Source organism: Lathyrus oleraceus, chromosome 3, assembly GCF_024323335.1.
Source record: "Lathyrus oleraceus cultivar Zhongwan6 chromosome 3, CAAS_Psat_ZW6_1.0, whole genome shotgun sequence".
NCBI lineage: Eukaryota > Viridiplantae > Streptophyta > Magnoliopsida > Fabales > Fabaceae > Lathyrus > Lathyrus oleraceus.
The window spans coordinates 216,109,797-216,120,339 of record NC_066581.1 but is presented as its reverse complement, the minus strand read 5'-3'; the positions used below and the strand labels follow the sequence as shown (position 1 = coordinate 216,120,339).

The window sequence follows — 10,543 nt, the reverse complement described above, 5'->3', positions numbered from 1 at the left end:
TACTGTTTCCAAAGATGGCGGTGATCGAGTTTAATGGAATATATTCATCCTTTGCAATACTAAACTCAGCAACTTGGTTACGCCTGATTGGATCCGTCTCGCCTTCTCTTGCTGTGTGAAGATGAATGGGTGATTAGTGAGATCTGTACATCAGAAACTTCAAATTCTTGTAGTCCTACAATACAAACTTGCTGTCGTCCATCCTCTCTCATTAAGAGTTTCTTCCTGTCACCAAGAAGATCATACAATTCTCCACCATATATCTCAGAGTAGCTAAGCCAAAATTTAAATTTTTGATTTCGGTAAACTGGTCGATGCAACTGTCTAACAAGGTCGTTCGCAGCTCTGAGTAGTAATGGTTGGTGCACCAGATAAGCCTTTGGAGCTTCCTGTCTTTCCTTTACTTCAAGGCAGAAAGTTGGTTGCTGGAAGTGCGATTGGAGGGTTGAAAGAGACTCAAGAGATGATTGATTTTTCTGCTAAACACAAAATAAAACCTGAAATCGAAGTCATTGATATGGATTATGTTAACACTGCAATTGAGCGGCTCCTGAAAGCAGACGTCAAGTATCGATTTGTGATTGAGATTGGAAACTCTTTGAAACCAACTTCTTAAATTTCGCAGTTTGAATAGTCATTTGTTTTTTACTTCTTGTATGCAATAAGTGTTTTTGATAGTAGACATAGAATGTTTGTTGTTAGCTGCGATGCCGTTTCGGCATGTTGCAACTGGTTTTTTTCAATTGCAGCTTGTTTACATTTGTATGTCACTTTGCGGTTACGTTTTGGTTGTTTAGCTGGCTCGTGTTTGCTACTGTCTAAGTCCCTTGCAATAGACGCCACACATAACATGTCCTATTATTATTTGCTACTACTACCAAGCTGCCATCCCACATCACTGTCAGATAGCGTACAAACGTATCCACCTCTGGCACCTATATTTCAATTCACAGCTGCATGAATTTGCTGTCAAACCTCACACATGAATATTGCCATCTTGATCACCAGACATTAGTTCAGTCTGATTTGGGTGCAACACAACACTGCTAACTGCTGCACGACTTTCATATTCCCTTTGACAACCTGGTGCCCTCAAATCCTAGATCTTAATTGGGCCGTCCTCTAAACTAGAATACATACAGTTCCCATCACATTGAAAACCCAACCGCCATTACATTATTGGCATGTGAATCATAGCTCATTACCGACTGAGGGCTATTTGAGCTAACATCAAACAACCGTATGTGAGGATTACCAGCTGCAGCTAAGAAGTGTTTATCCGGGGTTATCTCTAACCGGTTTGCTCGTGTATCAGGATATAGAATGGTGCGATAACATCGACCACTCTTGGCTTCCCAAAATCGAATGGTGTGGTCATAGCTGGCAGCGGTGAGTATCGCTGATGGTTGACTCATACTATAATACAAATCTTCTTCTTTTTCTTCTACTGTCAATATACATTCATCTATCAACAGAAAAGATTTAGGACCAAAATCGGGGTATGACAGGTATGTAATATGAAATGATGTGATGAGTGCACTATGCATCTGAACATTCTTCCAGGGGATTCCACTGGGGAATAAATCTCAGTCTTCTGATCGGAGATATTTATGTTGATGACCCTTTCTTAGCTGGGGGTATTTGATTTCTGTCTGACGGTAGAAACATTCGACAGAGCCTGGCTGGGGATAGAAGAGATGACCAATTCGTATAGTGATGCCGATTTCTTCTAGGGAATACCTGGCTTAGCCGAGGAATAGAATTGGCAACGGACTCATTGGAAAGCGTGGTTAGACATTCTCTTTGGTCCTGAAGTCTCGTAGTAATGGCTATTTCTATTTGAGGCATATATTTTTTTTGTAAACATTGATCATATTCAAATGCATAAATCAATTCAAATTAAATCAATGGACGTTTATGCAAACAAAATAGAAAAAGTGAAAAAAAAAAACATCTTTTTTGTATTGATTTCGAAAGAGGGCCTACAAACAGGCAATTCGTGTACAAGAAGACAAAAATCCTAGTAAGAGGAAATTGTCAGGCAGACAAAGAGAAAGCTATGCAGAAAAAGTCTTATCGATTCTAATTCCACCCCCGTCATTATGTCTTCAAGCATCTCGTCTCCTGCTGTCGGATAGAAGGGATTGGCTTGTTCAGTCCCTTGAACTTGGTTGAAGCTGACAGAGAACGGGACATAGTCATACGCTTTTATCCTTAATTTTTGCCTGGACCGCCTTTTCAGGTTTTCAGTCCACCAGGATACCAAGCCGCCTTTTCAGGTTTTCGACTTGCCGGGTGTACGTCTTTATATATTTATCCCTAATTTTTGCCCGAACCCTTTTGGTTCACCGGGATGCCCTTACTTTTGCCTAGGCACGTCGACCTAGCGGGTCTCTTTTATGCGTAGTATTTTTTGACTATGTCTGCGTTCACGGGATGCGGGAAATCTTCGCCATCCATTGTAGCAAGTATCATGGCTCCACTGGAGAATACCTTCTTAACCACAAATGGCCCTTCGTATGTGGGAGTCCACTTGCCCCTGGGATCACCTTGTGGTAGAATGATACGCTTGATCACCAAATCGCCAATTCGATACACCTGTTTCTTGACTCTTTTGTTAAATGCCTGGGTCATGCGCTTCTGATATATCTGCCCATGACAAACAGCCGCAAGTCTCTTCTCGTCAATCAAATTTATCTGATCGAGTCGAGTCTGAATCCATTCATCTTCATCTAAGCCCGCCTCTTTCATGATTCTTAGAGAGGCAATCTGGACTTCCACTGGTAAAACGGCTTCCATTCCGTAGACTAAAGAGAAAGGAGTTGCCCCTGTCGAAGTGCGTACTGAAGTGCGATAACCATGAAGAGCAAAAGGTAACATCTCATGCCAGTCTTTGTACGTCACCTTCATCTTTTGTATGATCTTCTTGATATTCTTATTAGCAGCCTCCACGGCGCCGTTCATCTTTGGCCGGTACGGAGAAGAGTTATGGTGTTTTATTTTGAACTGCGTGCAGAGTTCAGTAATCATCTTGTTGTTCAAATTGGTACCATTGTCAGTGATAATTCTTTCAGGGATGCCATACCGACAAATAAGACTATTCTTGATGAACCGTGCCACCACATTCTTGGTAACAGAAGCAAATGAGGCTGCCTCTACCCACTTTGTAAAGTAATCAATCGCAACAAGAATGAAGCGATGTCCGTTAGAAGCAGTAGGTTTAATCTCCCCAATCATATCAATGCCCCACATTGCAAAGGGCCACGGGGCTGTCAAGACGTTTAATGGAGCAGGAGGCACATGCACTTTGTCCGCATAGATCTGACACTTGTGGCAGGTTCTGGAGTGATGGTGGCAATCAGCTTCCATGGTAGACCAATAATACCCTGATCTCAGAATCTTCTTGGCCATCGTATGTCCACTAGAATGAGTCCCAAAAATACCATCGTGCATATCTCCCATAATCTTTTCTGCTTCCTTTTTATCCACACAGCGAAGCAAAGTCGAATCGAGGTTACGTTTGTATAATACTCCATTACTCAAAAAGAATTTAGCAGAGAACTTCCTCAGGAATTTTCTATCATTGATAGATGCCCCCTCAGGGTACTCCTGAGTTTCTAAATATCTTTTTACTTCGTGGAACCAAGGTTTCTCTTCCGCTTCATCAGTATTAAGCTCATAACAATGTGCTGGTTCATCCAATCGCTCAATGGTGATCATGGGAGCTTCATTGTCCCATCTGACTCTGAACATAGATGACATGGTAGCCAATGCGTCTGCCAACTGATTCTCTTCTCGTGAGATATGTTCGAATGTAATCTCTTCAAAGTATGGGATTAATGTCATCACCCGTTCTCGGTAAGGGATGAGATTCGGATGCTTAGTGTCCCATTCTCCTTTGATCTGACTGATTACTAATGCTGAGTCTCCGTACACACTCAAAAACTTGACCCGCCGGTCTATAGCAGCCTTGAGTCCCAAAATACATGCTTCATACTCAGCCATATTATTGGTACAATGAAAACATAGTCTAGCAGTGAAAGGCGTATGGTAACCCTCGGGAGAAATGATTACCACACCAACACCATTGCCCAATGCATTAGAAGACCCATCGAAAACCATAGTCCATCGGGATCCTAGTTCGGGTCCTTCATCTGGTCCGGGTTCTTCATAATCAGTAACAAGCATGACATCCTCATCTGGGAACTCAAAATTCATAGATTGGTAATCATCCACTGCTTGATGAGCCAAATGATCGGCTAGCACGCTTCCTTTGATTGCTTTCTGAGTAGTATACTGGATGTCATACTCTGTTAAGATCATCTGCCATCTTGCTATTCTTCCGGAGAGAGCGGGTTTCTCAAATATGTATTTGATAGGATCCATCTTAGAAATCAATAAAGTGGTGTGATTCAACATATACTGTCTCAGTCGGCGAGCAGCCCAGGCCAAAGCACAACAAGTTTTCTCGAGCAGTGAGTATCTTGTTTCACAGTCGGTAAACTTTTTGCTAAGGTAGTATATGGCATGCTCTTTTCGACCAGACTCGTCATGTTGTCCCAACACGCACCCCATTGAATTTTCTAACACGGTTAAATACATGATTAGAGGTTTTCCTTCAACTGGTGGCATCAGAATTGGAGGTTCTTGAAGATACTTCTTGATTTTGTCAAAAGCTTCTTGACATTCCTTATTCCATATCATCTCTTGATTTTTCCTCAGTAGCTTGAAGAGGGGTTTGCAGGTGGAGGTCAAATGGGAGATAAATCGGGCAATGTAATTCAAGCGTCCCAAGAAACCTCTGACTTCTTTATCCGTACTGGGAACTGGCATTTCTTGAATAGCTCTCACCTTGGCCGGGTCAACCTCAATCCCTTTACCACTGACAATAAAGCCCAGGAGTTTGCCGGACTTTACCCCAAAGGTGCATTTGTTCGGGTTCAACCTCAACTTGTATTTCTTCAACCTCTCGAACAGTTTGTATAAATGATCGAGATGTTCCTCCTCAGTATGAGATCTGGCTATCATGTCATCCACATATACTTCTATTTCATGATGGATCATATCATGAAACAAAACCACCATAGCACGCTGGTATGTTGCTCCTGCATTCTTCAAACCGAATGGCATTACTTTATAGCAGAAAGTGCCCCATTGCGTCACAAACGTAGTTTTCTCCATGTCCTCAGACGCCATCTTAATCTGATTATAACCCGAGAATCCATCCATGAAGGAGAATACTTTGTGCTGAGCGGTGTTATCTACCAGAACATCGATGTGCGGGAGTGGAAAGTCATCTTTGGGACTCGCTTTATTCAAATCTCTATAATCTACGCACATTCGCACCTTACCATCCTTCTTCGGCACTGGCACCACATTAGCAACCCATTGAGGATAAGAGGTAACGGCTAGAAAACCGGCATTGAATTGTTTCATAAACTCGGCTTTGATTTTGTCGGACATTTCAGGACGCATGCGACGAACCTTCTGCTTAACAGGACGACAATCTTCCTTCATCGGCAGCCGATGCACTACTATATCAGTATCCAGTCCGGGCATGTCTTCATAAGACCAAGCAAAGATCTCTACATAGTCATGTAACATCCGAACCAACCTTTCTTTGACACTATTTTCCAAGCCTGCTCCTATTTTGACTTCTTTTCTGTCTACTTCAGTACCCAGATTCACCGTTTCGATTGACTCTTCATGCGGCTGTATAGTCCTTTCTTCTTGCAGTAACAGTCTGGCAAGCTCTCCAGGTACTTCACAATTTTCTTCACTTCCATCTTCGGCTTGGTAGATCGGATTCTCAAAGTCATAATGAACAGTAGCGGAGTTATTATCAATAGGATCCAGAGTGGATGCGGATCTGCAATTTGTTACGTGAGTGTGTGTAAGAAAGCATAGCTTGTTTGAAAGATGACAGGAAAGATAAAGAGCGCAATATTTGAATGCAAAAAGGTCCATTGATTTATTGAATATGAATATGCTTATGAAATGACAAAACCCTTAACAAATTAGCTATTGTGCCCCGGGCATAGACACAACGCTTGGAGAAGTTCAATTGTAAAAAACAAAAATTTGCAACACTAAAATAGACAATAACAATTACTCCTGACTAAAGGAAATCGGGATAGTGTCTTCAGCCTTCCAATTATTGAGTCCGTCACCAATTGTTGGGAAAATCCAGCTATCCAGGTCGCAATCGCTGTCAGCATCTTCTACAGCATTAATTTGACTCCTGTCAGAGCTGAACCCCAGGCCAAATTTGTCAGACTTGTACGGTACGTCGATCAATTGACCCCAGCCAGTACGACCACCATCTTCAACCACGACTTGAGCGTCCTTCAGAGAAATCATAGCAGGAGGAGCACGAATAACCTTGGGTACACAGGAAGTTGGCTTAAGGACAGGATTTGTCGGAGGGACTACTTCAAATGACTGACAAGGAGTCTCAATGAATTCACCATCCATCTCGACGTATCTGAAGGTGTGCACACTACTGACAATGTACTCTTCTTCTCCACACACGGTGACAATTTTGCCCTTTGTGGGATACCTCAACTTTTGATGGAGAGACGAGGCTACAGCGCCTGCCCCATGAATCCAAGGGCGTCCCAGTAAGCAGGAATAGGCAGGACGAATGTTCATTACATGGAAGGTAGTGTTGAAAACCTGAGGTCCTATCTTGATAGGGAGAACGACTTCACCATGGACAACACTCTTCGCGCCATCGTAAGCACGTACCACAATGTCACTAGGTTTCAGTTCAATGTTTTTACAATCCAGCTTATCCAGCACAGCTGTCGGTAGCACATTCAAGGAAGAGCCATTATCGATCAACACATGAGACAAAGTGATTCCCCTACACTCAATGGAGATATGCAGGGCTTTATTGTGATTCTTTCCTGCTGGTGTCAGATCAGCGTCGGAAAAGCCTAGGCCATTGTCAACAGTCAGATTAGCAACATAGTTTTCGAACTGATCGACGGATGTTTCCTGAGGTACATGAGCAGTCTTCAAGAACTTCATCAAGGCATTAGCATGAGATTCCGAAGATAACAACAAGGATAACATCGAGATTTTGGAAGGAGTATGCCCTAACTGTTCTACCACATCGAAATCACTCTTGCGGATGATTTTCAGCACTTCTTCCATTTCTTGTTTGGCAACATCTTCAGTAGTGACTTCGACCGGTATCTCTGACTGAGAAGGGTTGACTGGTTCCTTTCCTCGAGTTTCGGGAACTGGAGGTGAGATCTCTGGAGAGAAGATCCTTCCGCTTCGAGTAACTTTACTAGTCCCAACAATGTCATTAGGATTAGCAGAATTACCAACTTGCTTCACGCCATGGATGTAAACATCGCCTCCATAATTCCACGGAATGGCTTTGCTTGAAGAATACGGTACTGGGCCCGGTGCAGTAATGATTAGGGGAGCTACCTTGGGCTCAGCAGTAATCTTCACGGGTACTCTGGGAGCAGTAATCTTCACCGGAACTTTGGACCTTGCGATCACAGATATTTCTTCAACAGGGTCTTCCACCTTAGGAATCTTTTCGAAGAGAATGGTATGATCGTCCATCAGCCGTTGGATACCATCTCTCAACTTCAAGCAATCATTGGGTCGGGATATACAGAGATTGCAATTTTCTGCACATCCTGGAAATAAACCAGCTTGCAACAACTTCTTCTTGATGGCCAAGAGAGGAGATGTTAAGTCCGCTACAGCAGTGATGAGAGAATCGTCATCGAGAGCATTAACAGCCTTGTCATGGTTAGGCATAGGTGCAGTGATGACATTAGGAGTCTCCGGAGGCTCGAATTCAATTTCCCCAGCGTCGATCATATCCTGAATTTTGTTCTTCAACAACCAACAATCGTTTGTATCATGCCCGGGGCTATCGGAGTGATATGCACACCTGGCATTGGGATTATAACGAGGCGAAGTAGTGTTGACATTTGCAGGAGGACCTCTGAGAGTGATTAAGTTTGCCTTTAGCATACTTTGCAGTGCTTGTGCTAAGGTCATATTGATCTTGGTAAACTGCCTTCTTGGTCTGTCTTATCTGTGCTGGAAGTTTTGAGCTGGCGGGGCTGCAATTGTAACTGCTCCAACGGCATGGTCACTATTTTTCTTATTACGACTCTTTTGGCCGTACACAGCATTTGATTCATTCTTCCCCTGATAGGACCTTTTGCTACTTGCAGAGGTAGCTGCTTGTATCTTTCCACTTCGAATGCCGTTCTCCACCCGTTCACCTGTCAATATAAGTTCAGTGAAACCTGATGAAGAACTTCCCAGCAGATGGCTGTAGAATGGGCCAGTCAGTGTACCCATGAACAGGTCTACTAATTCTCGGTCAGTCATAGGGGGTTTGACCCTGCCGGCCAAATCTCTCCATTTCTGAGTGTACTCTTTGAAGCTTTCTTTGGATCCCATAGTCATACTCTGCAACTGTAGCCGAGTAGGTTCCAGTTCAGAGTTATACTGGTATTGTTTATAGAAAGCTGTTGCTAAATCAGTCCAGGTGCGAATGTCAGAGCTCTCGAGCTGATAATACCATTCCAACTGTGTGCCAGACAGACTTTCTTGGAAGAAATGGATCCATAGCTTTCTATCAGTGGTCTGAATACCACCGCGGTCTGAATACCGGAATACTGGTCTGAACACTCGGTCTGGATACCGGAAACTGGCCTGAATGCCACAAGTTGCATCCACCTGAATGTCGGAAACTTCTTCGATCTGAAAATCGGAAACTGACTTGAATGCCACTTCGGTCTGAATACCGGGAAAACTGGCCTGAATGCCACTTCGGTCTGGATACCGTCTCGGTCTGAACACCGGAAAATTGGCCTGAATGCCATAAGTACATCGACCTGATCGTCGGAAACTTCTTCGATCTGGAAATCGGAAATTGGCTTGAACGCCACTTCGGTCTGGATACCGGGAAAACTGGTCTGAATACCATAAGTTCTTCGTCCTGATTGTTGAGAACTTCTTCGATCTGGAAATCGGAAACTGGCCTGAATGCCACTTCGGTCTGGATACCGTCTCGGTCTGAACACCGGAAAATTGGCCTGAATGCCATAAGTACATCGACCTGATCGTCGGAAACTTCTTCGATCTGGAAATCGAAAATTGGCTTGAACGCCACTTCGGTCTGAATACCGCCTCGGTCTGAACACCGGAAAATTGGCCTGAATGCCATAAGTTGCATCGACCTGAATGTCGGAAACTTCTTCGATCTGAATATCGGAAACTGGCCTGAATGCCACTTCGGTCTGGATACCGGGAAAACTGGCCTGAATGCCACTTCGGTCTGGATACCGGGAAAACTGGCCTGAATACCATAAGTTCTTCGTCCTGATTGTTGAGAACTTCTTCGATCTGAAAATCGGAAATTGGCCTGAACGCCACTTTGGTCTGACTATCGCCTCGGTCTGAATACCGCCTCGGTCTGAACACCGGAAAACTGGTCTGAATACCACCTCGGTCTGAATACCGGAATACTGGTCTGAATACCATAAGTTCTTCGTCCTGATTGTTGAGAACTTCTTCGATCTGGAAATCGGAAACTGGCCTGAATGCCACTTCGGTCTGGATACCGGGAAAACTGGTCTGAATACCATAAGTTCTTCGTCCTGATTGTTGAGAACTTCTTCGATCTGGAAATCGGAAACTGGCCTGAATGCCACTTCGGTCTGGATACCGGGAAAACTGGTCTGAATACCATAAGTTCTTCGTCCTGATTGTTGAGAACTTCTTCGATCTGGAAATCGGAAACTGGCCTGAATGCCACTTCGGTCTGAATACCGCCTCGGTCTGAACACCGGAAAATTCTTCATGTCTATCTGCATCGGCGAAGATAACAAAACAGTGATACGTGAGCCGGCACGCATGCCAAAGACCTATGCTGGGGATAACAATCGAAAGATTGACCAAAGAGTGCATGAGATATATTATCTATAGCCGTCAAAACGTAGATAATACACTCGCATGGAAGATTATCCATAACCGGGTTGCAGGTTGTTAAATGGATAAACGACCGAAAAGAAAAGCAACGGGGTACCAGACTAGGTATGCAAAAGATGACCAATCAAAAGAGGATAAAGTTGCTTACTCGGAGCAAGTATCCAAAAAGAAGGGGAAGACCCAATGGGGACAATACTGCTTGATCAAGGCAAGTATCCAAAGGGAACAAGACTATCAATACCACAAAGAGGGGATTACATCTACCGGTTAGTAGGCAGAAAACCACGGAAAAGTAACCAGTCATCGATAGGATGAGCACACAGGGTTAACTCCACCAAGGGGATGAAAGTGGGATTTTACAGCTACCAGTTAGTAGGTAGAAAACCACAAAGATAGGACTTACAACTACCGATTCGTTGGTAGAAGCCACAAACAGTCTGCTGAGAGACCGAGCGAGAAAAAAGGATTTACAACTACCGGGTAGTAGGTAGAAGACCGCAAAATCCGCCAACAATCAGAATGAACCACAACGGTTACCTCTGCTAGGGGATGAAAGTGGGATTTTACA

At 43.8% G+C, this 10,543-nt stretch overlaps 1 pseudogene; it reads right to left on the bottom strand.

Moving 5' to 3' along the window:
* Positions 1 to 818: 818 nt before the first annotated feature.
* LOC127129091 (target of rapamycin complex subunit LST8-1-like) lies at positions 819 to 1,415 on the bottom strand (annotated as a pseudogene).
* Positions 1,416 to 10,543: the final 9,128 nt, after the last annotated feature.